Consider the following 25,486-nt stretch of genomic DNA (forward strand, 5'->3'; position numbering starts at 1 on the left):
TTTAGAGACCAAGTGCCCAAACTGCAACCCAAACCCACTTATTTATCACAAAGTGCCAACATGGCAAATTAACCTTTATATCTCTTTTTTCTGTGTGTTCTTCTTTATGACTGCTGTTGTAATAAATAATCCTTCATAAAAGTTATTGCATTACATTCTTTATTAAATGATATTCCCATTGATATATAATTTTATGGTATAACTCAGTGCTTTTTTCCTTAAAAAATGTTTAAGGGTACTCTCATTTTGACTCAAGAAAATCACCACTGGGGAAAAATAAATATAGTTCAAATCGGGGAAAATAAATATAGTGAATTTCTTCTCCCATTAAATTCACAAAATGTTTAGGGGTATGCGTCCCCACAGAAAAAAAACATTGGTATTACTCCAAAGCGAAGTGGTGTTATGAGCCATCAAACCTCGCAAATATATTTTTTCCTGAAGGTTCCACAATTTTGGCCACTAGCACAATGGAGGGCTGTACTAAGAGCCAACCTCTCCCAATTTTTAATGTGAGATAATCATGATTGTCTGCGTGCACACATACAAATAAATATAAATAAATAAACCCAACCAGATGGGCAGGGTATAAATAATAATAATAATATTTATTATTATTATTATTATTATTATTATTATTATTATTATTATTAGCCGTTTCTTCGGCTGCCATTTGATCGCAGCCTCCATGGAATGAATTTCTCTGTTGGCTTCTGCAGGAAAGCCCAGCGAACATGTAAACCCAGCAGCCCCTTCTTAGGTTGCCGTCTTTATATGCTTACTGACCTGGGAGTTAAGCCCTGCTGAACTCAAAGTGGCTTACTCCCGAGTAGGAAAAACAGACTGGTGGGAGGCCCTGGCGCATCAAAAGTCAATGCTTGCTCAGCCCCTCGTGACGGTGCACGCGCCCACAGAGAAGGCTCTGAGTGCCCTCTCTGGCACGCATGCCATAAATTCGCCACCACTGCACTATATGAACTCTTCTTCGCAATCTGAAGCAGTTCCTAATTGTGTTAGGAGGTTGTATCTGAAAGGTGCTCTGTGCTTCCATTCACACTAAGTGACTCTTCAAGTCTACCAAGCTTCCTCAGATCCAGCCTCAGTACGGTACTTTAAAAAGTTGGAATAAAAGCACTGAACATTTCATTATGTCTAAATGCTTCAGATACCGTTTCCAAAAGCACTGAATTAAAGATGACCTCTTTGCCATTTCATACTACAGCACTAACATATTTAGTAAGAGTCCACTAAATTTAAGAGACTGTGCAAGCCAGAGGGCTAACCACTGGACCTGGGGGCAAGCAATTTTTAAAGAGTTTGTTACAAATACAAAGAGCACCCCATAAGTAAAACAGAGGAAGCAAATACATTAACTATCCTTTAACTAACTCTTGGTTTTTAATGCTCTGAAGGATACATTTCTCACCTGTCTAAATGTGCCTCTGAACAATGACTTTTTTATCAGACGGGAGGAGAAAAGGACTGATGGTCTTTGCTCTTAAACATCTTGGGAGCCGTAATATTTTTCATTCATTATTCTTACCATGCTGGAGGAACACATTAATACCATTGCTAAACTATTCTCTGCAAGACAGATACTCAGTGTGAAGATGTTTTTGCATGACACACTGGTATATGACTGTCATCAGAAACAGATCTAGCATCAAATTAAGAGCCAAGCAAGCCCAGAAACATTGCATTTTATGTGCCCATTTTTTCTTGGCAAGAGATACTGAAGTCGATCTCTTATGCTAACACCCAAGGTGCCTGGATGACAAAATATGATTTTGCAAAGGGATCTATCTAATCTACACCTCATTTCCAACATACCCGGTACTCTTCCAGGAAATCTGCAAGTATGGTATGAAGCAAACAAACTTCTACTGATGTTTATCCCCAATCCCTGGTATTTTGGCATACTTCCTTTGAACATGGTGGTTCAATTTAGATATCATGGTTAACATTCTCTACAAATCTACCATTTAGACTGGAGACTATCACAACATTGTATTGAATAAAATTCCATAAATTATGTGAGAATTTACCAACTATTACGGGTCACCACAAACCAAATCTCTGCTCTTCTAATATTGCTGATAGGATTACCAAATACCAACATCAATCTATTCACATCTAAGTGGCAACAGCATCCACTATGGTTCAATTTTCTCTTCCCCACCTGCACTACCCAAAACAAAACCAGAGCAAGATGTAGCCAATGCTAATGTGTAGCAAACAAAAATACTGTTTTGAGAGTCCTAGATAAACCTTTTATACCAAGGTGAAAGATACATGGTGACTTAAATTCAGGTACTCCTCGGGCTGCCACCTTTTCCCTTAGGTCTGCTTCTGTTCCTGTAGCAACCTGACACACAAGAATTCAGATTAGGCTTTTCCCAACAAATATATAAGGTAACAGGAAAAAAGTTTCACCAATTATGGTAACATCTGTATGTCAGGCTGCTGTTAAGCAGTCCATTTTTTCCTAACAGACATAAAGCAGCTTGCATCCTCCAGGTGTTTTGGATTACAATTCCCAGCAGCTGGAGAAGGCTGACAAAGTTGTGAGAATCACCAACTACCGGTATATTTCTGCTTCAAAAGGTGAAGGATTCAGGATCTGTGAAATGTGGCAGCCCTTTTTACCAATCATGGATACCCACTGCATTTCATTTCATTATATTGAGTATTTTTTGCTTACTATGTATAATTATAGTAGAAGAGACAGTTTGTTCCATTTTGTGACACTGAAAGCAAGCACAAAATTACCCGTCAGTATTGGTTTCAACTGTGGATTTCCATATTTAGTTAAATTTTATTTGGGACAAATGTAACTATCTAAACTTCAGAAGACCACACAACAACAAAACTTTTCACATCATTACCCCCCAAATCTCGAAACCTAACAACACAGCTTAAGCAAAAATTTAGGCCAAGGTGTAAAAATTGCTTTCACATTCTTAAATGAACAGAGGGACAATGTATTAAGCAACATTTAGAAGTTGTGGTGGCAAGCAGTCAGAGTTACTAAATAATTAGGCCAATATTTATATTAATGGTGACTGGGAGTGGCCGCTGGGACCACATAACACCGGACCTGAGAGATCTACAATGGCTCCCAGTACGTTTCCGAGCACAATTCAAAGTGTTGGTGCTGACCTTTAAAGCCCTAAACGGCCTCGGTCCTGTATACCTGAAGGGGGTCTCCACCCCCATCGTTCAGCCCAGACACTGAGATCCAGCGCCGAGGGCCTTCTGGCAGTTCCCTCACTGCAAGAAGGAAAGCTACAGGGAACCAGGCAGAGGGCCTTCTCGGGGGTGGCGCCCGCCCTGTAGAATGCCCTCCCATCTCATGTCAAAGAGATAAACAACTACCTTATATTCAGAAGACATCTGAAGGCAGCCCTGTTCAGGGAAGTTTTTAATCTGTGACATTTTAATGTATCCTAATATCTGTTGGAAGCCGCCCAGAGTGACTGGGGAAACCCAGCCAGATGGGCGGGGTACAAATAAATTATTATTATTATTATTATTATTATTATTATTATTATTATTATTATTATTATTATTATTAACACAATTTAGCAAACACAGATCCTTGAAAAATCACGCTGCAAGTCACTCTCCCTATTTATGCTTCTTTTCGAGGAACCAACTGAAGGGTGTTGTTGTTTTTAATGGTAAATTACTGCCCCAAACACAACTGTCCTGCTCTCCTTCAGTTTTTTTAATTGCCCTGGGTCTGTACAGCTAGGGCAGAACACTCTTTGACCATCATCCCAGGGGGATGAGCCGCCATATTGGACAGTGCTGTGCATGTTCTCGTGGAAGAACACAATCTTAGGTGAGCCACCTAACTTGTTCAGCAGTGCGAAGAGTCCTTTTCAGCTGAAGATATCAAAGGCCTTTGTCAGGCCTATGAAGGTGATGTACAAGGGGCGTCTCTGCTCTCAGCATTTCTCCTGCAGCTGATGCAGTGAAAAAATCATGTTGACTGTTGACCTCTGAGCTCTAAAAGGTACACTGCGACTTGGGATAGACGTGTAAGCAATTGACTGTAATCTGTTGAGAACTATATGGGCAAAGGCTCAGCTCAATTTACTGGCCTGCATACAGCTCATTAGTGTCACCAGACACTGGTCTGGCATCTTCACAGCATCACCTGATTTCAGGTGGAACAGAGAGACAGCTGGGAATCATCTGCATATTGGTGACATTGTTTCCCAAATGATGTTCCCCAGCAGTTTCATATAGGTATTTAACAACATGGAGGTTAAGATGGATCCTTGCACAGCCTCAAAGCAAAATTGCCAAGGGGCCTATCAAAAATGCCTCAGGATATCTTGATGATGCAGAGTGATTTTGAACAATGAATGGCCAATATTTACAGAACACGAAGTTCTATCATTAAGATATACTGGGAGTATTCATTTTATTCATACCAGCATTTATATGCCACTTTTCACCAACACAAAGGGCTATTAATTGTGGTTATATGCAACAAAGGCCATGTGATGGATAGAAAAAGTCCAAATACATTCATTAGACACATCAATTCAGAATCTGTCAAGGGTTATCCCAACCTGCTCTCTGCATACCCCATTTTAGGCTGGGCCAATTTTTAGGCTCCATACACATTCACAAAGCATTGATTCAATTCCTCTTTCAGGCTTCAGATGACACCCTGAAAACAAGGATTTTCTCCCTTATTGCCTGTTTTATATTCTTCTGCACCCTTATGTGTTTAAAGCAGAGATTAATTCAAAATTCTGGTGCTCCTTAAACACAATTTCAAGCCACTGAGACTTGTTGCCAAAGATCTGCATGACTTCAGATAAGTGGAGATGGAGATTGCTAGCATCATCCAAAAGGCATTCATTCAGTACACATACCACCACTGTTTATTATCTATTGTGTCAACTTCCATCTTTTGACTAAGCTCTTCAGATGGCAATTCAGCACTGCACACCATGCAATTGTGCTACATGAATGCATAAAGATTTCCATTCTTTGGCTTGGTGCAACATTTTGTTAAACAAAAAAGGTATTACAGCAGATTTCTTCTCCTCTGATGATTAACCCTATGATTGTACTTACTTGACAAATCAGCACAAAAACCTGACATTCTCTAGGTCATTCAAAACAGTAGATGCTTCCTATAAAGGACATAACCAAAGAGTAACTCACTGGAAGTGCTTGTGTGTGATGCTAAACCATTCTTAGGTGCTATGTACACAAGCTGCAATAAGCCTAAACAAAGCCTCAGGCTCATGCGTTCCCCTATCTTGTACAGCCAAGAGAAGGATTTTGCCAGCATTTTCTTTCACTTTCCTCTCATCTTAGTTTGTCCTTGTGTACGAAATAGTAATTGTAGTTTACTGAAAGTTCTGCTTAGTTTAACAAGTAATCTTCTTAACTCACCATCTAAAGCTAGCTTATTTTGAACGAACCAGTATATGTGATAATCTGCAATATTTTGGTTATATGCAAAGACTTCCTTACAAAAGTGCCGTGCCAGAGGGAGAAAAGGCACTAAGACTACCCTGATTTTCCTTCTCTGTGTTTATCTCAACCCACACTCCTAGCCTATTGTGGGGTTGAAAAATGTTGTGTATGCAGACACAAACTATCCATGTTTGTCATGCCCATGCCATAAGTGAGCAGCCTTCACTATGGGCCTTAGGCTGAAAAAGATATTTGCCAACCCAACACTAAGCAATGGTTTAGTGCTGGGGTGGGGAGCCTCAGGCCCAGGGGGTCTAATGCAAGCTCACCTCAATACAAGCTCACCTCACTGGCACTGCTTCACTTCCTCAAGTGCTTTTGCCTGCCTGGAATAGCTCTTTGAAATATGTTCATCCCTTTTGCTTGCCTGGAAGGAAAGAGAGATCTGCATGTGGGAAAACCTCTGGGTTTTGCAAGGCTGGAATGTGGTCTGTAATTCAAAGGTAACAATGACAGCTGCTGCTCCATTGACTGTTTAGCCTCTCGCCCACCCATTTCTGCCTCTAGTCCCACCCACTGCCGGCATGCGAGAAGGTTCCTATGAGGAAACTCACCCCATCCAGAGTTTAGTGTTCCATGCAAACTAGGGCAATGCCTTCCACTAAATCCAGTCCTTAATGTGGTATCAAGTCAGACTCAATGGTTAGCCACTCTAACTGTCCAATATTATTTTTCCTCTTTGAAATTAGAATGATTCCAATTTGGGTGCATTTTACAGCCAAATGCATGGGTTTCTTTAAGGTTACCCTGCTGGCCAATCAGCAGCAGTTTCAGGACAGGGAGTTCAGGAGGAGAAACAGGTGGTGTGTCTACTTCCTTCTCCCTGGTAGTTGTTTCTCAATTTAGAGTAGTACTACAGCCAGTAAGTTTCAATTGCAAGTCTGGGGGGGGGGGGAGAGAAATGGGTTTGGAGGATGGCACATTTTGATAATAAAAAACAGCCACTAGGGAAAAGATTACTCACCGTCTCTCAAAATTTTTGATTTGATTTTTTAGGTTCCTACAGAGATGTTACTCACATCTGTGTGTAATGTCTACATTGGCCCTTAAGCAACAGGATTTTTTCAAGTGCAAACTCACCAACATGTCAATTATGAAGTACTATATATAAGTATAAAGTTTCACAATACAAACAGTAATACTTAAACCCCAAAGATCTTAGCACCTTGGTTGAAAAATGAATGCATTACAGATACTGGCATTTCAGTGTAAAAGAAACTGTTCACAGTCCTATAATATGCACACCACAGAAGTCAAAATCTTAGATGTTCATCTTTCACTTAGATGTAAATAAGTTATCAACAAACTAAATGCAGTTTGCATAATTTTATCTTGGGTTGCTATGGAGATGTTCTAATGTGGTGGTGATGGTTAATCACTGTGCATTCTCTCTATCCTAAATGGTTATGTCAAATTCTGATTTTGTACTTTTGTCAAATTGTAGAGATGTTTTTGATCATATAGAAACTGCCTAGGAGAGAATTACAAAATTATTCAATTATTTAGTATTGCAGCACGCAATAAAAACAAAAATCCCAGAGACACCTGCTTTATGAAATGTTAAGAAATGCATAGAAGTCTTAATTTGCTTTTGTCTTGGAACTGACATGTTTTATTCCAAGTAAGCTATGAATAAAATGTCATTTTACAGCACTCTTTGAATTCTAAAAATGAGAACCAGCTGGTTTATATATGCATTGTAAATTGATTGTCAGGGTTGTAAGAGGTGCGTAAGTATTTTAACTCTAAGGCAGCACGAGGCAGAAGTTCTAGACTAAAGATGAAGTTTTTGGAATAAGTGAACTCCTTCCTGTCCATAAGGGATCCCAAACTTTTTGGGTCATAGTTTACCTGGTTTGCAGTTGTGTCCATCATGGACACCCTAACCTATTCTATTGCACGCAACAGAATGCTTCTTTCATGTGTAATTTCAGTGAGGGCGGGGAAACCCTATGCACAGAAGCATATGCCTCTGTGGACACCACATTGGTGACACCTGTGTCACAGTGCTATGTCTGTGTAAAGGTAGATCAGATATACTTGTTGCAATAATTATGCAAGCCTACCTTGCAACAGGAGTTAGCAAACAGCCTATGTAAATCAGTCAGATTTGTTTTGAAACATATAGGACAGGATACAAAAAATTCTAAGCAAGTGTGCTTTGGTGCATGTACAAGTAAGTTTCTGTTCTCCACTTTTGATTAATGTTCTTTGCGGTATGCCAGAGACTGTTTCTACAAGTGCTTCAAGGTGGTCTTTGCAAAGCAAAGGGGCTGTATGTGCAGAAGCCCAGAACAGAGCTCTTTACATCCCACCTACTTTAGCAATTGATTGACTGCATTTCTATTCCACACTTTGCTCAGGGGAGCAAAGTATCAGAAAACAAAGTATGAAATGCAATGAAAAGACAAACAGAGTCTAAAATCACAGAGTGCTATGTCAGTGAGAAACTAAACGATTTGTATTGTTTTTAACGGTGCTTATTATTGTACATTACCCTGCTATTTGATAATTTGACAGTGTAGAAATACTTTTATACATAAATAATAAATAAATAAGGAAGGAAGGAAGGAAGGAAGGAAGGAAGGAAGGAAGGAAGGAAGGTCTGAGGGAATAAAGAGGTACCGGTATTTGCTAAGTGCAAGAAGGGCATCAAGGAAGACACCAGGTGAGCCTCTCTGAATTGAGCAGTCTACAGTCAGGGCACACCTTCTGAAGAGGCCTTTTCCCCAGAATCCACCTGCATAACCTTATCTCTCTGGTGTACTTAAAGGCCTCAGAAGTAGAGTTCAAAGTCAAAATAGGTTTAAGGTACACTAGTCAACACTACTGTAGGCTCATAAATGGATCAGGAGCGGTATGTATTTTAATGGGATGAATAGAGTGAAAGATTATAAGTGGGGGATAGAGTGTACACATAGTACCGCTGCAGCGGGAAGGTAAACAGCATTTCCGTGTGCTCTGGTTTCCGTCACGGTGTTCTGTTGCGCCAGTAGCAGTTTAGTCATGCTGGCCACATGACCCGGAAAGCTGTCTGTGGACAAACTCCGGCTCCCTTGACCTGAAAGCGAGATGGGCACCACAACCCCATAGTCGCCTTTGACTTAACCGGTTATCCAGGGTTATCCTTTACCTTTTACACATAATTGTATTCCTTTGTTGTTAATACTGTTTTATAGATTATGTTTTATTCATGATTTCCCTCTGTCATTTTTACAGCAACAGTTCCCAAAATCAATGATTTAGCAGGAGGAAGTTCAACTTAAATATCACAAGTTCATCTCTACAGTCATGTTTCAATTTCCCACCCCATAATGAAACATTTAGTACCAGCAACGCAACTGCCTTGCAGCCAGGCCAGTAAATAGTGGAATTCATTGCTCATCTGCTCCCTTACTCACAAACAGTATGTGAGCATAGGTTGGTTAACAGCTCTGATTTATAGATCTTCTGTGCTACATGACTGCAATAAGCTGTGTATGGGAAATGCAGTTTCTATTCCAGTGTACTTAAGATGTGAATGAACTTATGCCAAAGAAAGACAAGAACAACTTTTGAATAGCAGAAGAGAAAGCAGCAAATTGTCAAAACAAGTACATCTATATTGAACCACAGAATGCTTTGCAAAAGTACGGCTTGGTGGCATGAAAAAAACAGACCAGTCCACTGAAGGGAAGAAAAATGAACAGTTGTAAACTTAAAGCGCATTAGCTTAAGCAAGCGAGCTTCAAACAGAAACTCTTGCCAGTGATAACTAAACAACACAGCATGGTTATAGACATCTAAAGATCAAGAAACCTCAAGCCAACACAGTATGCCATCTTGAGAAGATCGAATATTTAGAAACGCACACATTCTCTTTAAAGAGCTCTAACCAACTCTGGTTTTAATAGCATGGCACCAATGAAAACAGGTTTTCACCACTGGGAACACAAGAGGGAAAAGCAAGCTCATGGCAATGCCAACTCTCATCTAAGCGTCTTGATTTTCAATGACAATAGCTTGACATGATGTCTGAATTGGGAAGATTAAGTTTCATAGTATGCTTCGAAAATAGAACCAGAAGCCATGGTTTGTGGTAACCACTGTCACTCTGAGCAATTCTGGTGTCAGGCTAAAGTGTGGTTGACAGAAACCAGGAAGTGCAGGATGGAAGGGGAGAGTAAATAAGTGACCATGTAAGCCCTTTGCGGCCAGATTACGGACAACCCATAGTTTGGTTGTAATATTGGGACTGTGTGTCAATGGTCCCTTCCCTGCAACTGCAAAAAGACTGCCCCTCACTCCACTGCCACACAATGAATTTGCACCTCCCTCTCCTTTCCTGGTACCACTGGTGCCAAGCACACAACTCTTTGCCACCACACCTCAGCACTCAGTAGTTCTCAGGGTGTAAGCTGCCGCCGCCGCCACCTACTACTGCATTCTTCCACTTCCAGATAGGCCAGTTGGAGCACTGGCTGGTGTTTGAAAGGAAGGTAGCAGCAAAATGGAGAGAAGGGGAGGGAGGGAAGGAAGGAAGGAAGGAAAGAAGGAAGGAAGGAAGGAAGGAAGGAAGGAAGGAAGGAAGGAAGACAGAAACAAGTAAGCAGAAGGAGGGAGATGGTGGCAGTTCTACAAAAATTAGCAGAATCCAAGCAGACAAGAGTCTCAGCCTCAGTGACAAAGCATTAAGGTAAACAGTTAAGCAAACAAGCAAGGTAAGCACCTGCCACCTGCACAGGTTTAGCAATAGGGCCAGTAGGCAAGGGCAGATAACCTTCCAACTTTATCTTACAAATCCCAACTTCACAACTGTAGAAGACCATGAACAAAAAGCATGCAGGTAGAAAGCCAACATGGTTGTGGGGGCTATTCGGTGTTATTGTGCAGTGTCATATGTACAACTATTTGCTGCACAAAATATTGCTGCAAAATGCTTTCACACTCCTGGTATGAAAGTTTTCCCATATTCACTGAGACAGAAAAAAACCAAGTCTAAATCACGTGAACAAGATTACTGTTCTGCTTGCTTATATACACTGGTCTCAAATTTCCCTCCCTAGCAGGTGTTTTCCTATCGGATGAGTAGGCAAAGATTTTGCAGAGACAAAAAATGTTGTCAGACGCAATTGTAAAAGGCCTCAGTAATTATTGAGCAATTCAATTTCAGTAGCTCTCTCAAAATGATTTCTGCTGTGGACTTCTCCCTTCCCCAAGGTCCAACTGAAACAATTAAAAGATGCGCCCTAGCAGCATAACAACGTGAAAGCAATTAGCCTCATTTGTTTCATAATCGTACAACTTGTTAACCTGGTTTAGTAACATTTGGAAGTTTGGCTTCGTAATTGACAGCCAGCAGAAAAGAATTCACATACAGTATTTTCAAAATGGTGCCATATGCAGCTACTCTATCATATGCATGCAGGTAGTCAACTGGTGGGGTGGGAGTGAAAATGAATGCTGGGGTTTTGGAGCAATTGGCAGCCACCACTGCTAGAAGACAAGCTGGCATTTTAGTGTGTTCCCTCCTGGAAATCTGCTCTCTTTCACTTCCTACTACCTCCTCACCCATCCTAGTGTACTAGCAGTGATGTGGGGCAGAACATTTTCCATGCGTAAGAATGTTTTCATAAAAATGAGTTAGTAGCATCATAATGAATAAATGCAATTTCACTGGGCATGTTCAAAGTTGTAAGTTGTCTCCACCCCCACCCCCACCCCCGTAACTATAGGTTCTTTCTCATGTTCCATCTAGTCATGGAGGGGAGTGGAATTGTGGCTACTTATCTCGTCGCTTCTCACCAAACATGCAGAAGCCCTGCCCGCACAACCTCTGCTTGCTGAGTAAAAAGTGAGAACAGGTTATAGGGGTGTTGGATCTGTGCTGATGGCTGGTCAGGGCTCCTAATCATATATGCAGCTGTATGCACTAGAGCCTGTTTCTTAATTCTACAGAAGTCAGGCAACCAGCCATCTGCAACCAACCATGCCCTGGGCCCTCCGGACTCTCATACCGCCAACAAAAATAAGGTACCTATTTCATATACCATTACAATGCAAAATAATGAAATTTCACCAACCCTCCCTCCGTCCTTCCTTCCTTCCTTCTCTTTCTACGTCTCTCCCCACCCCTACAACTCCACATTACTTATAACAGTAATGTCTTGCCCAATACAGAACTCTTTGAGTTTTATTAAATTTAGCATAACAGGGAAGATGTCCAATTATGCTCACTGCGGCAAGTATGTAACTCCACTGTAGTGAGCAGCCTGCCTTTATCCCAACTTTGAAGCTGTAGAAAGTGGCAGGTATCTTTCTATGGGGATCCCTACCACCTGAGCCACTAGGCAGAAAGTTAAGGGTCATCTGACAGCTATGTTGCCAGACAACCTTGGTCATTAAGGAACAGACTGCCTTTCATTGCCCCCAATGTTTTTTGTGCTTGAGTTCAGGAAATGTAGAGAAGGGGTTACCGTCTTTTTCTGTGTATAAGATGAGGTTGTTATATTATAAAGAACTGTTAAAAATTTTGGGTCGTCTTATACATGGATAGTGCAGCGGGGGGATGTGCAATTGGTGGCAGCCGCGAGCAGGAGGTTTTAAGCGGTGGTTTTTGGGCTGCAGCTGCTGCTGTGGGAAGTGGCAGTGTGTCTGGCAGTTGCTGACGGCTAGCGGGCAGACGATCAATGGCTTCGGTGAGTTGTGCAACTCTGGGGAATCCCCCCCCCAAAAAAAGCTCAACAACTCTGGGGGCAATCTCCCCTCATTTCCTTAATTTTGAGTCCCAAAAAATATGGGTTGTCTTATACACGGGTGCGTGTTATACACGGGAAAATACGGTATCTATCCAGTTTTTTGCATGGCCAGCAAGGAAAGCCAAAAATTGTAGACACCTGTTTCAGTGCTTTCAATTCTTAGTGTGCTTTAATTTCCCTCCTTATCAGACCTTCTCATTCAAATCCCTTCAGCTGCTGGAAAAATGCTGCTACTATATAGCATGTACGGTTATCAGAGTACACGGTACATCTTCAGTTGTTTACTATTAGTCAAAATAAACATGCTGAATAAGATCCTAATTTAGAGCATGGAACCATTTCCTGGAAACTCCACAACTTGGCCCAATAGGCAAAAGGGCGGGGGGGGGTTGATTATTTGAGGTAGGAGATGATGAGCCAGAACTCCAAACAGCTGAAGAAAGAAGAAGCTACTCACATCTTTTCCTCCTTTGGATCAGTGTCTAAAATTGCAGTACCTCTCAACTTCCTTATTCTCACCTGCTATTCAAAGCCTTCTTGCCTATCTGGTTAGGGCACCTCCTTCGCCCTTCCAAACACTGCACTATCCAGGAAAGCATGCCAGGTTAACTCCTCCCTGACATTGGTGTGAGGCCTTAATCTCCAACAGCCCATCTTGGAGAAATAAAATGAATCTGGAACCAGGCAAAAGGGAGGGGAGGAAAAGGAGCACTCCTATTCAAATAATATCCTTTTGTTCCAATCAATAGGTTATAGACAGCTATGTGTGAGTTCCTCATTCTCTGTACACCCATGCAATAACAGGCTGGTGGAAGAAACATTAATTCATAATTATTGTTCAGCTTCTTTATAATCTTGGCTACATCCATCCCTATGACACCCCTAAATTAGATCACTCTCTCTGCTTTAATCAAATGTACTCTTTGAACTCATGCTAATTTTACAGAAACAGTGATGATCAAGAAAGATGTGCTATAATATAACTGATAGCTTAAAGAAAAACTATAAAGACAAGAATAATCTAAACTCATTAATCAATAATCAGTTTTGTTGAGCAAATTTGAGGGTAAAGAGGGTGCAAAGATAATAATAATAATAAAACACCACTGGCAATGGAAATAATTTTGATGTATACATGCCAGTTAGGCAGAGGATTTCTGCCTATTCACGCAAGGAAGTAATTAACAGTTCCTAGAAAATCACTTTATGTTACAGTTCTTGAGTTAGAAAGAATAGGCAATAACAATTTAAACTTCTATTGAACTTAAGTCAAAAGTCATTGGGAGGCTCCTCGACAAGTTCTGAAAAACTGCGTTACTTTCCCCCACCCAAATGTTAAGACTCTAGTCCAGGTGTCGGCAAGGTTATCAGGCCATGGGCCAGATCAAGCCCACGGAGAGCGTCTGTGGGTTGGATATGCGCAACGCGATGCCAGAAATTGCGTCTGCGCATGTCTGTGGCACCGAAAATCGCGCCCGCGCATGTCCAGACACCAAAAAATTGCGCCTGCGCAGACGCGATTACTGGCGTCTGGACATGCGCAGACATGATTTCCAGTATCTGTGTGTGCGCAGACGCAATTTCCAGCGCCGCTCAGCAAGTCCCTGCACCGCACCCGGGAGACTTGTCAAGCAGGCAGCTCGGTTGGGCCGGAGGTTGCCGACCTCTGCTCTAGTCCCAACACAATCAGGAAAAAGTGTTACAACAGTAACACAGCGCTACAGTGGTTCTAGAAATAGAAAAATTAGGTTTCGCATGTGTTCATGACACACTGCCTACAAATTTAGTACTTTCCTGTTCTGGTTAAAAATGTAAAACTAGTTAACCTTCTACTGTACTTTGATTTGTGTAGCTTCTCAACCAGTGTGAGAAACGTATTTAGTGCCACACACACAGATGCCTCCAGGAACTGCAATCCCAGACAGACTTCTATTTATACTTGAAAATATAATTACAGTGTCTCCTGTGCCATGCCTCCCAATCCCTGTTCTCAGTCACTTTTATAAATCTTATAAAAAGGATGTAGCAAAGGCCTTATTTTCCTACTCCCTCTCTTTCTAGTTGTAGCAACTTGTTTCCTACATCTATTAAGTCTTCAAATATTCAGCACTCCATTTTAATTACTGCTCATTTGGACAGATCCTCCCTCCATAACAGCTGCCCACCTATTTGTAGCTTGAAGTCATTTGGAATAATAATTCTCTTCTCTCCTCAGAATGAGATATTGGAGCAGAACATTGGTATTCCGTGAGACATGAGATATTTGTGGGCTGCTTAAATGTTTTATTGCTAAGGAGAAAATCTAGAACCAACTATTTTGTCCTTTAATTAAGGATTTTTTTTGAAGCAGTCATAGCAAAGCCTCTTCCAAGAGATTACCAGCACATTGGTCCAATTAAGATTTTACCAACCCAAGGTAGCTCACACTACAATCCCAAGCTTCAAGGATACCATCTTAACTGGCTTACATTCCCAATGCTGATGTATCTTGGGCACATACCACACCATCACTGGTGATCATGTTAGCTGATAGTCCCAGAGACAGCAACATATCTTCACTGTTGGCAGAACTATTGGTAGAGTGGCCAAGATGGGCAGCAGGTGGTAAGGATCAAGCTTAGCCCAATTTCTTAGCTGGCAAAATAACTGAAAATGAGTTGCCAAAATACACTATTCCTCTCCCTGCCACCACCTACACTGCTGTGACAGACTATAGACTCTAACTGCACATGGCACTGTGGTCTAAACCACAGAGCCTAGGGCTTGCCGATCAGAAGGTCAGCAGTTTGAAGCCCCATGACAAGGTGAGCTCCTGTTGCTCAGTCCCAGCTCCTGCCCACCTAGCAGTTCGAAAGCACTCAAAGTGCAAGTAGATAAATAGGTACCACTCCGGCGAGAAGGTAAACAGCGTTTCCATGCGCTGCTCTGATTCGCCAGAAGTGGCTTAGTCATGCTGGCCACATGACCTGGAAGCTGTCTGCAGACAAACGCTGGCTCCCTCAGCCTATAGAGCGAGATGAGCACCGCAAACCCAGAGTCATCTGCGACTGGACCTAACGGTCAGAGGTCCCTTTACCTTTACCTAACACCAGTATACAAACCGCCCCGCACTAAGGAAGCCCTTTACTCAGATGACAGAGCACGCATCACTTGGGTCTGACATTGTTTCCACAATGGGAACTTTGGTGAGAAGATCTATGGTGGAAGGGCAGACTGCATAAAGAGAGAGCATGAACATGAACAGCCTAGCCTCAGCACAAATACAGGAAGAGCTCATTGCCACCATTAGCCTTCTCAGAACTCTCTCTGCCTCAGGATTCAAAACAGCTATTATACCCCGCTGCTTCAAAAGAGTTCACAAGGAAGAAAAGAGCCATGCCTCAAAGTATAACTGCTACACGCGTCTCCCACATCTTGCTCCTCATGTTTCAATACTCTCAATTGTGTAGAAGAAATGTTCGAATCCATGAGCAGCATGTGCTCTGTTCCAGCCACTGCAACTGCTGGTTAAAGGTGCAGAGGCCCACCTGCCTTATAGGCCTGGGCGCAGCTACTTTGAGCACAGATCTTTGTTCTCCTCGTCCATTTATTTATCCATACCCAGTTTTTCCTAGACTCTATGCACGTAAGAGTCGCACTTCCCAAGGAAGGGGTAACTATTGTTTCAGACAGTACCCTTCCTCCACACAACATGGCAAGGGCACCTGAAGGGCATTGAGATGGGAGAACCATCACTTGCTCATGAGCACTTTGACTCAGTCAGTCCAGCGACTGTGTTGCAGCTGGTGATCATTACTCATCAATGTCCCTATGGCACTTCAGAGGCAGCACTCCATGGAAGGATGTTCAATATTATACAAACCCCAGATACCGTATTTTTCGCTCCATAAGATGCACCTTTTTCCTCCTGAAAAGTAAGGGGAAATACCTGTGCGTCTTATGGAGCGAATGGTGGTCCCTGGAGCTGAATTGCCCAGGGGCCAAAAGCAGATTGTGCCTTTTATTTTACAAAGAGAAAAGGGAGTGTTGAAAGGACCCCGCTCAGCAGCTGATCAGCAAGAGATCGGGAGAGAGATAAGAGTCCCCTGCTCCCTTTCAGCCCCGCCCTCCTTTGTTGAATGTGCTGCAGAGGGAGGTTGTTTGTTTCCCCAGGACATGTGACTGGCTGATTAGATTATCTGTCTACAAACAGTAGAAATGGCTCCCTTTCCTTAAGATTTTTTCAGAAATGTGAGTTAAACCCCATAAAAATGGGGCTTTTCCTCTTTGCTTTTCCCCCTTTGCAAAAGGAGCTTTGCTTTCCCCCCTTTGCAAAAAAAGCTGCAAAACCTTTAGCTGATCCTAAAAAAAAACACCCAGGGCTTTTCCCTTTGCAAAAAAAGCTGCAAAACCTTTAGCTGATCCTCAAAAAAAAACCAAAAACAAAACAAAACAGGGCTTTCCCTTTTGCAAAAAAGCTGCAAAACCTTTAGCTGATCCTTAAAAAAAGGCCTTTTGCCTTTGCAAAAACAGCTGCAAAACCTTTAGCTGATCCTAAAAAAAAAACCCCAGGGCTTTCCCCTTGGCAAAAAAGCTGAAAACCTTTAGCTGATCCTTTAAAAAAAGGCCTTTTGCCTTTGCAAAAACAGCTGCAAAACTTTTAGCTGATCCTCAAAAAAACAACAACAACAAAACCAGGGCTTTTAGAGGAAGAAAACCAGAAAAATATTTTTTTTTCTTGTTTCCTCCTCTAAAACTGAGGTGCGCCCTATGGTCCGGTGCGTCCTATGGCGCGAAAAATACGGTAGCTTGCTTGGAAGGAAGCATATATTGGACCCAGGCTGCCCTAGGACATGGGCTCAAGGTTCTGCCATAGTCATCTGAAAAAAGGATCCTTTTGTCAGAGAGAAAAGAAGCCCCTAGGCAAACAAACTGGTAAGCTTAATGCACGATGTACAACTCTAACTGCTTGTTAGGGTATGGCCCCCTACCCTGTAAAAAATAAATAAAACTTTCTCCCACAGCCATTCAGATTTTATTCTTTCCACCTTGCATTTTCTTTCAAATAAAAAGTATTAGCCAAAGGCTAAGCTCAGCTCTTATTCTGACTATCAATTTCTACTAAGCGGAGGTTGGATGGCAATCTGTTGTGGATGTTATGTTGAGATTCCTGCATTGCAGGGGGTTGGACTAGATGACCCTTGGAGTCCCTTCCAACCCTACAATTCTATGATTCTATACTGGCAGAAATTTACCTTTATAGGTGTATTTTATATACTTGATGTCACTAATGCCCTTCTTTCTCTGTTACCACAAACTGCTTCCCTCCTACAGCACTGCAAATTATAAACTATATTTCATGCAGAGAACATGTTTGGATTAACGTATATAAATATAATAAATATATGTCTAAAATAGAAGCTGCCATCCACACCCCACATCTGGCTTAATTACTTCACAATGGAGGGTCGGTTCTCCTCTTCCCCTGCATTAGTAATTTTAACTCATGGTTGCTACCAAACTTTTTCATGTTGTTTTTTGATACTGCAAAGCACAGTCAAGCTTTCTGCACTTTGCATGCCAGAGTTCCCTGCTGAAACCAATGCTGGCTTGGGAGAGTTTCTGCCTCCATTCTCAGGATGACCCAGTCCCCAAACCCAGTTAAAACATGGAAGCAAGCCATGAGACTATTATAAGGTATGAATAACCCCTGAAGCTGATGAGTGAAGCTTTGGTGGAAGCAACATTTGCAAGTTTAGCTCTTAATGAAACTCATTTCCTGGCCTCAGGACAATGCAAGTATTTGGAAAAGGGAGCTGAGAGGTCTGAATGGCTTGGCTGTTCTCAGCCATTTTCATCCTTGTCCTCCATCAAAATGATCTGTGCCATCTGACATGGACCACTGTCCATGTGACTGTCACTCCTGTTTGCACATGGACTTAGTAGTGAATCAAGGCAACAGATGCACCATCTTAACATCAACCACACCTCACAACTTATTCCAGGCAATGAACTTTTTCTTCACTTGCCATTTTTCATTTTGCTTTCCAGTACAGTATTTCCATCTGAGTTTTGGAACTTCTGGGCACTGTAAGAATGGCTCCTGCATATGAATCCACATTCACTGTGTTTCTTGTTGCCAGAGACAATGTGGAATGGCCACATGTGGTTTCTCAGGATCCTTGAGGAGAGTATGCAATAGCTGTGATTGAAGCTAGTCTGTGAGATGCTAACTTGTGTCATTGTGGAGAAATACTGGGTGGCCTCAAAGGTTTCTACTGAAGGAAGAGATCATATTATATATGCTTGCCACCAACTGCAACCTCAAAATCATTAGCAACATGTTTATCATGGGAACATCCATTCTTTGACACATCTCTAGGTTAAGGGATTATTGATCCTTTAAAGATTTAAATGAGAAAAGGTATGAAGCTGAGGGAATCTGTGGTTTCTTGGAATAAGGGTTCTCAGTTTGTGCAGGATGTTTAGACAGTCACTTCTTGGAGATAACTGATTCAGAAAAGGAACAAGGTTCTATAACCAGATATACAGTATGGTAATGAAAAGTCTGTTTTGGCATGACATCTAAATTGGACTCTATTGCTGCTTAATACAACGAAAACAATGTCAATGAGACCACGTTTCAGAAAGTTTTCTCATCCTATCCCTGCTAAGGCATCACAGATTTAGAGAATAAAAAACGAATTCTTCTGCATCCTAACAAATAAAAAGGAACTGCAGCCCATTTTTAGATGAGGAGTTATCAGCCACAATGAAGAAGTATTCAGTGCATCTTTTGCCTTAATAATTACAGAATGGGCATGAGCAATCTGGAACTGGCTGTGTAGAAAGCTTGGCATGTCTCAGGAGCATAAAGATATTTCTTCACTGCATCCTCCCTCCCTTCACCTGCTCACATGCACACCCAATACCAGGGCAGGTCTTGCATCTGTCAGGGACTTTGTCTCCTGAGAAAAACTTTCTTAGCATGCAGGGTTTAAAGCAGCTGCTGGCACCATCAGCTGTTGTAAACAGAACTGCTGTGCCAATTTCTGGGGCCCGCCCCTAAGAGACAAGGTGCAAGTACACACACCCTTCCACACAAAACAGCCTTCTATACTTTATCTGAGCCAAATAAAAGGATGCATATGATCCTCTCATTCACTTCCCACAACACAGCTACACAAAGCCTGCAACACATATTCAACATATATACACACAATGAAAAGACGATATGGATATGGTCACATGTGCAATCCTCAGCAATCCTGCAACAGTGTTCTAAGCCAAACAGATTTACAAGAATAGTTTGGTTTCAAGCTCAATAATGGCATTTAGATAAGAGTAGGGTTTTGCACCACTTACCAATTCTGGCAAGAGAAGATATGTGGCATGGCAGAAATGAAGGACAGAGGTGATCTCTTCTATGGATAGAGTGAGGCAAGCAATCAAGGGTAACATCAGGGTCTACTCCTGTCAGGCTGTCTTTCCCACATCCCATCTCAGAGTCAATTGACACCAACTGGCACCCGATCCAGCTCCTGCTTTTGTTTTGTTTCTTGAGTGTGCAGATGTTAGTTGCTTTGAGGACTTGTGACAAAAAGCAGGCTATAATCTACTAGATTTCTCTCTATGTATAACACAGCACTAAGAAGATTGACCCATCAGTGCAAGCATTTCTGCTTGCCCAATGAAATGATCTCCCATCTCCTTCCCCCGCATGCTGATGTGGGAGTTATCCTGCCCACCCCACCCCACAGCAACCAATTTGGTGGAGCACACAGTGGGAGAGGAGGGGGTATGCCCCATGTCACTGCAATAAGTCCTTGTATGGGCTCGTGATACTGGGACCAGTTAGCTGAATCCATCCCTCACTGGCAAAGCAAGTTATGTTTTAGCAAAGCTTGACATTTCACCAATCCAATTCAGATATCATTATCAAGCCATGGTTCAGAAACTTTGGTGGGGGGGGGCATTCCTCCTCCCTTTTGTAGCTTGCTGCAAAATCCAGCCTTGAAAAGCTATGGCTACTGCAAACCAGGAACTGCATCCAAACCTTCTGGAGCAATAGTTTGGAAGCAATTCCTGGGTGGAAGCAACTACAGTTCATCCAACTAAGATGCAATGACAAAACTAAAGTTTGAGTGAAGCAGGGAAAGGAAGGTGCTATATCTTGTAGGTAGTCAGGCACCAAAATACACTTTGGTCACTATGCCTTAACCAAACCAAACCAAACCATAACAGCTGGAAATCAATACAGTCAATTACTAGTGATATATAAGATATGGTAGTCATGCAAGTCCAATGTGTTTCTTTTGAGTGCACTAATAAGATTTAGGCTAAGAGCTGGTGGACAACTGTACAGGAAATTAAGAGGGAGTTTGTCTCCTTGCAGAAGAACAAGTATAAATTTAGTGATTATGGTGCCAAGGAGTAGTTATTTTTCTGAATTAATATGGAGTCAAGTGGGGGATGCATATATGGCACAACTACAAAGCTATAGTTTCCAGGGTTCTGGTAGTGGTGGTAATTTTTTACTGTATTTCCTCAGTTAAAACAATTCATTAAAAAAAAAACCCAAAGATTTCAATTTACAATAATTGTAGGGCTGCCCAAAAACCACTTACTCTCCCAAGAGGCTCACAAAAATTAAAAGAATAAAATTCAGTATTAAATATGCAATACAAAATATTAAAAGGATTTCAAGTGCATGTCCAACACCACCTACATTAGAGGGCCCCCAAGTTAGAGTTATGATTTCTAGTTTGCTAGTTCTCCACTTCTTGGTGCCCCTGTAGCCTAGAATGTTTACACAAGTGGTGTATTTAATTTGTGTTGTATCCTTGTTTGTTTATGCAAGCCTCAGCTGTAGGCAGCCTCATGGCCTGACTCACTTTGCAATTTTATAAATACCATTTTTGCAGTTTCTGAATAGGCACTGTACATTATTAACAGCTGAGGTCAAGAACAACATTCTCCTAACTGCAACTCAACCGTCTCAAGGTAAAAGAGAAAAAAATGAAGACTACCCTCTTTAGTTTGCATAGATATTTCATTCACAGACCACAGCACTGGCCTATTAAAGATATGCAAGATAGTTTTCTTTTACATCTCAGTTCTTCCAGCCAGCTGGATGTCTGAATAGTTCCAGTACAGTGAAGTCTGATTATTAACCAATAAAGCTATAACAATTATTGGTTGTTTGCCTTCAGAGTTCTTAAATCTGCCCATGTAATTCTCAGGCTTCACAGCTTCAGATCTCAAAACCCCTCTTCCATTGAGCTTAGATGCTTAGGATCAGGAGCGTCCATTTTTATTCTCCCACTTTCAAAAAGGTTTAAGAAGCAAGTCATTTTTACAACATACCCTAACACTTCACTGCTTGCACATCAGTCACAATGTAGGGCACACATGTATTTTGTACTAATCCTTTTGCCTAATGTGTGGCTCGTACCAAATACCCTGAGACTGATGTTTAAATTAGACACACCCCATTCCATATGCTAGTAGGGCAAACACAGAGAACACTTGTGACTGCTGCCGTTATATCTAATTTAGCCCCCAAACAAAAGCTTTCATCAGACAACTGATTTTGAAAAGCAAATACCCGGTACATATTTTTAAAGCTGTGAACATCTTTATAGAGCTCAAAAAGTTGCACATATCCTCAGTCACAAATTAGTCTGAGTATTCTGGAGACCACAACCAAGCCCAGAGATAAGGAATTAAAATCATAGCTTACTAGTAAAGCCCAAGCTTTCATGAAGAAGATGCCATATGAAATCTCTGGCATCTCTACAAAAAGGATGCCAGAATCCAGGGCTGTAGGTGTTAAATTCTACCAATTTGGTGTGGGTAGAGGAAATAATCATACCTTTATATTAAAACAGGGATGGGGAACTTGCAGCCTTGATGGACTCTCGATCCCATAAGCCCCAGCAAGCTGATGGGAGTCAGAGTCCAACAATATCTGGAGGGCCATAGGTCCCACATCCCCGTATTAAATAAGATCACCCTCTAGTATTAGAATAGCAGAATAGTTAACATACTTAATAGACAAATCAACTCTATCCTGAATACAGCCACAGATTTAGCCATCCTGTGGATGCTGTATGAAAAATGGATTTGTAGGGCTGTTGTTTTTTAAGTTTCTAGGCTGTTTTCCATTGTTTGTTAGCTTAATAACCATGTTACCAGAAATGGTGACCTCAGAAATGCAGGGAGAAAATACTGTAAATATCCCATCTTCTAAACTTCAGTTTATGTAATCTTGAAGTTAGAAGAACATGTTCCAGAAATCAGAATTGCAACTGAGCTCAGAGTTCCCCACACAGTGGAGGCAGTTAGCAAGAGAAATCACTTGATAACATTACTACCCAGAAACCAACTGAGGAATTGAGTATTACTATAGTTATCTGTTCTGAAACACCAAAAATGCAATTTACATACAATAAAAACTACTAAACTTTACTGCCCCCTTTCTAAATAGCAAGAAGAGAACCACTAGCCACAAACTGTCTGAAGTCATGACTGAAATGCAGGAAAACAGCAGTAACACGATTGAGTATAATCATTCCAGAAAAAGCACTATAAAAAGCTTCACAAAAGTTCTCAAGCATCCTTATAAAAGTAAAAGCCTGGTCTGATAAATCCTTATAATCCTGTGAAAAATTGTAGTTTTGGCTAAAACTAACAAGACAGTTGGATCCAGACTTGCCCTTTCATAACTGGAAAGGCTCCCGTTGACAGAAGGAATTGAGATCCAGGAGGAGGTTCCTGCAGGGAGAGACTCTCATGCTGTTCTGGAGGGTACCCCAACCAGTGTTTGAAATTCCCCAGGCACCAAGCGCGTTTTGCAACCAGCACAGATCCAATTTCGATGACGTGGAGATCTCTGGATGTCAGACTGACGACTGTCATCTGACTGGCACCTCCAGCTTTCTTAAGAGCTAGTAAATTGCATTTATATCCAACCTTTTTCTCCAAGGAGTACATGGTTCACCCCCCCTCCTAAATTAATCCCTACAACAACCCTGTGAGGTAGGCTAAGAGGCTGTGACTGGCCCAAGGTCACCTAGTGAGCTTCATGACTGTGAGTGAGGATTTGAACCCTGATCTCCCAGATCCTAGTCTGACACTATGCATTTTCCATAGCCACTGCACATTGGGTTCACATAATCATTATCGAGTTATTTACCATGACCCTAAAGTCTCAATCATGGTCTGTCACCTCCAGTTCAGACCCCATGAAATTAAGATTATTTTTTGCCCCCATATGAATCATTTTGCACTTGTTTACATTGAACTGCACTTGTCATTTTACTGACCATTCAGTCAGTTTGAAGAGGTCCTTTTGGAGCTCTTCACATTTTTGTTTTAGCAACCCTGAACAATTTAGTATCATCAGCAAGCCTGACCAGTGCTCACTTCTAACTCTAGATCGTTTATGAGCGAGTCCTATCTATATTTGTGAATTAGCCCTGCTTAGGACAGTGGTACTTCTATATTCCTTCTGAGTAAGCATGTATAGGATTATGCAGCAAGCTGCTTACACATCTAGAGTGCCTATGCCATATTGTTTTCCAAGACCATTTTTACACATTTCATCCAGTTGCAGTAGTGGACACAATACCATAAATTTGCTTTCATAGAGAACTATTGTTTACATCAGGGGTGAGGAACTGGCCCTGGTCAGAGAGCTTTATCATTATCTCCCCCCATCCCTTAAAGGTCAAGTCTGACAATTAGGCAGAGCCATCCACATGTCAATCACCTGGCATCACAATGGCATCTGGTGACCTTTTTTGCCTACAGGATTTTTCAGAAGCCCCTTTCAAAGTGCTATCTGCACAGCACTTTTCAGACACTGTTGACAAGCTAATCAACAGCGCTTTCAAATGCCCTTTCAGCTGAGCTAGGTTTTTCCTGCCCCACAGGCATCATGCAAGTGGGCATGTTTGGCCAAAATGGCCTGATGGGCCAGTGGGGAGGCGCAGTTGGGCCCAAGGGGCAGAGGTACCTCACACTTAATTTGCATGGACAGTGAAGGCATCCAGAGATAACAAATCATCTCAACTCCAACAAAAGAGGAGAAACCATCAGGTACAATACTCTGGAAGCCAAAGATACTGAAGTATTTCTGTTTGTCACTTTAACTGTACCTCAGCACATCTAGGTACAAATGACAGGCTATCTGCCTCTTAACCCAAGAGCAAGCATCTTATCAGGCAACTCTTTACTTCATGTTAAATTAGTTATCCTGTATGCAGAAAGCCAAGATGTATTACACTAAGACAATTAGACAATCATTTGCCATGCCTCAGTGCAGGTCAAGAACTTCATATGATTAAGCCATTAACATTGTTAACCTTCCCACACTAGCGACATTACATTAAAAATTAATATTTGGTAAACCATATAGCAATCTGATACGTCAGTCTGAGAATTTTTAAAAAGCAAACTTTTCTAGATGTCATCCAGTAATCCAAGGGTGGGCAAAAGACAGGCTATGCTGGTGAACAACTGGCCAGTTTCTGGGAATCTGCCTAGGACCTACTGGTTGTTAGGATTCTGGCAAAAAGTGATGGCGCATACCAAGTATTGCTTAAAACAGATTAGTTATGCCTTAATTGGTCAGAGATCCCAAGTATGCACTCTTGTTTTGTCAATTTTAAATTCAACCATGGATCATAATGATGCACATGAAAATAAATAGACACAAGACCAGGTCAATCCACCCCTGCAGTAATCCACACTTCAAGAATATTCAAGGGAGCCAATGGCAGTTGCAGCTGGGTACATGAAATTTACAGGGTTGACAGAAGGGCAATTTAGAATAAATTAATTAGTCCAGGGGTCTACTGCTTTATCTGTGACAAAGCAAAATAAAACATACAGTCCCAGGGATGGGAAAACAGAAACCCGCACTCCCACTACCATATTTCTGACATGTATTTTGGATCCCTTAGTCCTCAGTACTCACAAAGCTGGCTTAAAAAAATTCACTTCCACTTATGTCGTTGGACACACATCTAACTTCAAATGCGGAAAAGAGGCAAGCATAACAGAAGCATGGCCTTTCTACAAATACTTCCAGAGTAGCAGCCATGTTAGCCTGTTGCAGTAAAAACAGTCTTGTGATACCTTCAAGACTAACCAATTTATTGTGGCACATGCTTTCAAAGTCAAAAGTTTCCTTTTGTTTCCCTCTGGCCGCTGTCTTCTCCATTTCTCCTGAACCATGTGTATGCCTGGCCTGACAAATA

The 25,486-nt window shown here is 41.6% G+C and overlaps 1 protein-coding gene across 2 annotated transcripts in view; it reads right to left on the reverse strand.

Moving 5' to 3' along the window:
* The window catches only part of WDR20 (WD repeat domain 20), a 51,009-nt gene that overhangs the window by 19,758 nt on the left and 5,765 nt on the right, over positions 1–25,486 (reverse strand). Inside the window, exon 1 of one of the 2 annotated variants that reach the window (XM_033139502.1) lies at positions 19,587–19,681. The exons of the other annotated variant lie outside the window; for it this stretch is intronic. The gene's annotated coding sequence lies outside the window, so the exon portion shown is untranslated. Of the gene's footprint in view, positions 1–19,586; positions 19,682–25,486 lie in introns of those variants that run through there. 2 annotated transcript variants of the gene reach the window in all.

The sequence above is a fragment of the Lacerta agilis genome, chromosome 1, assembly GCF_009819535.1.
Source record: "Lacerta agilis isolate rLacAgi1 chromosome 1, rLacAgi1.pri, whole genome shotgun sequence".
Taxonomy (NCBI): Eukaryota; Metazoa; Chordata; class Lepidosauria; order Squamata; family Lacertidae; genus Lacerta; species Lacerta agilis.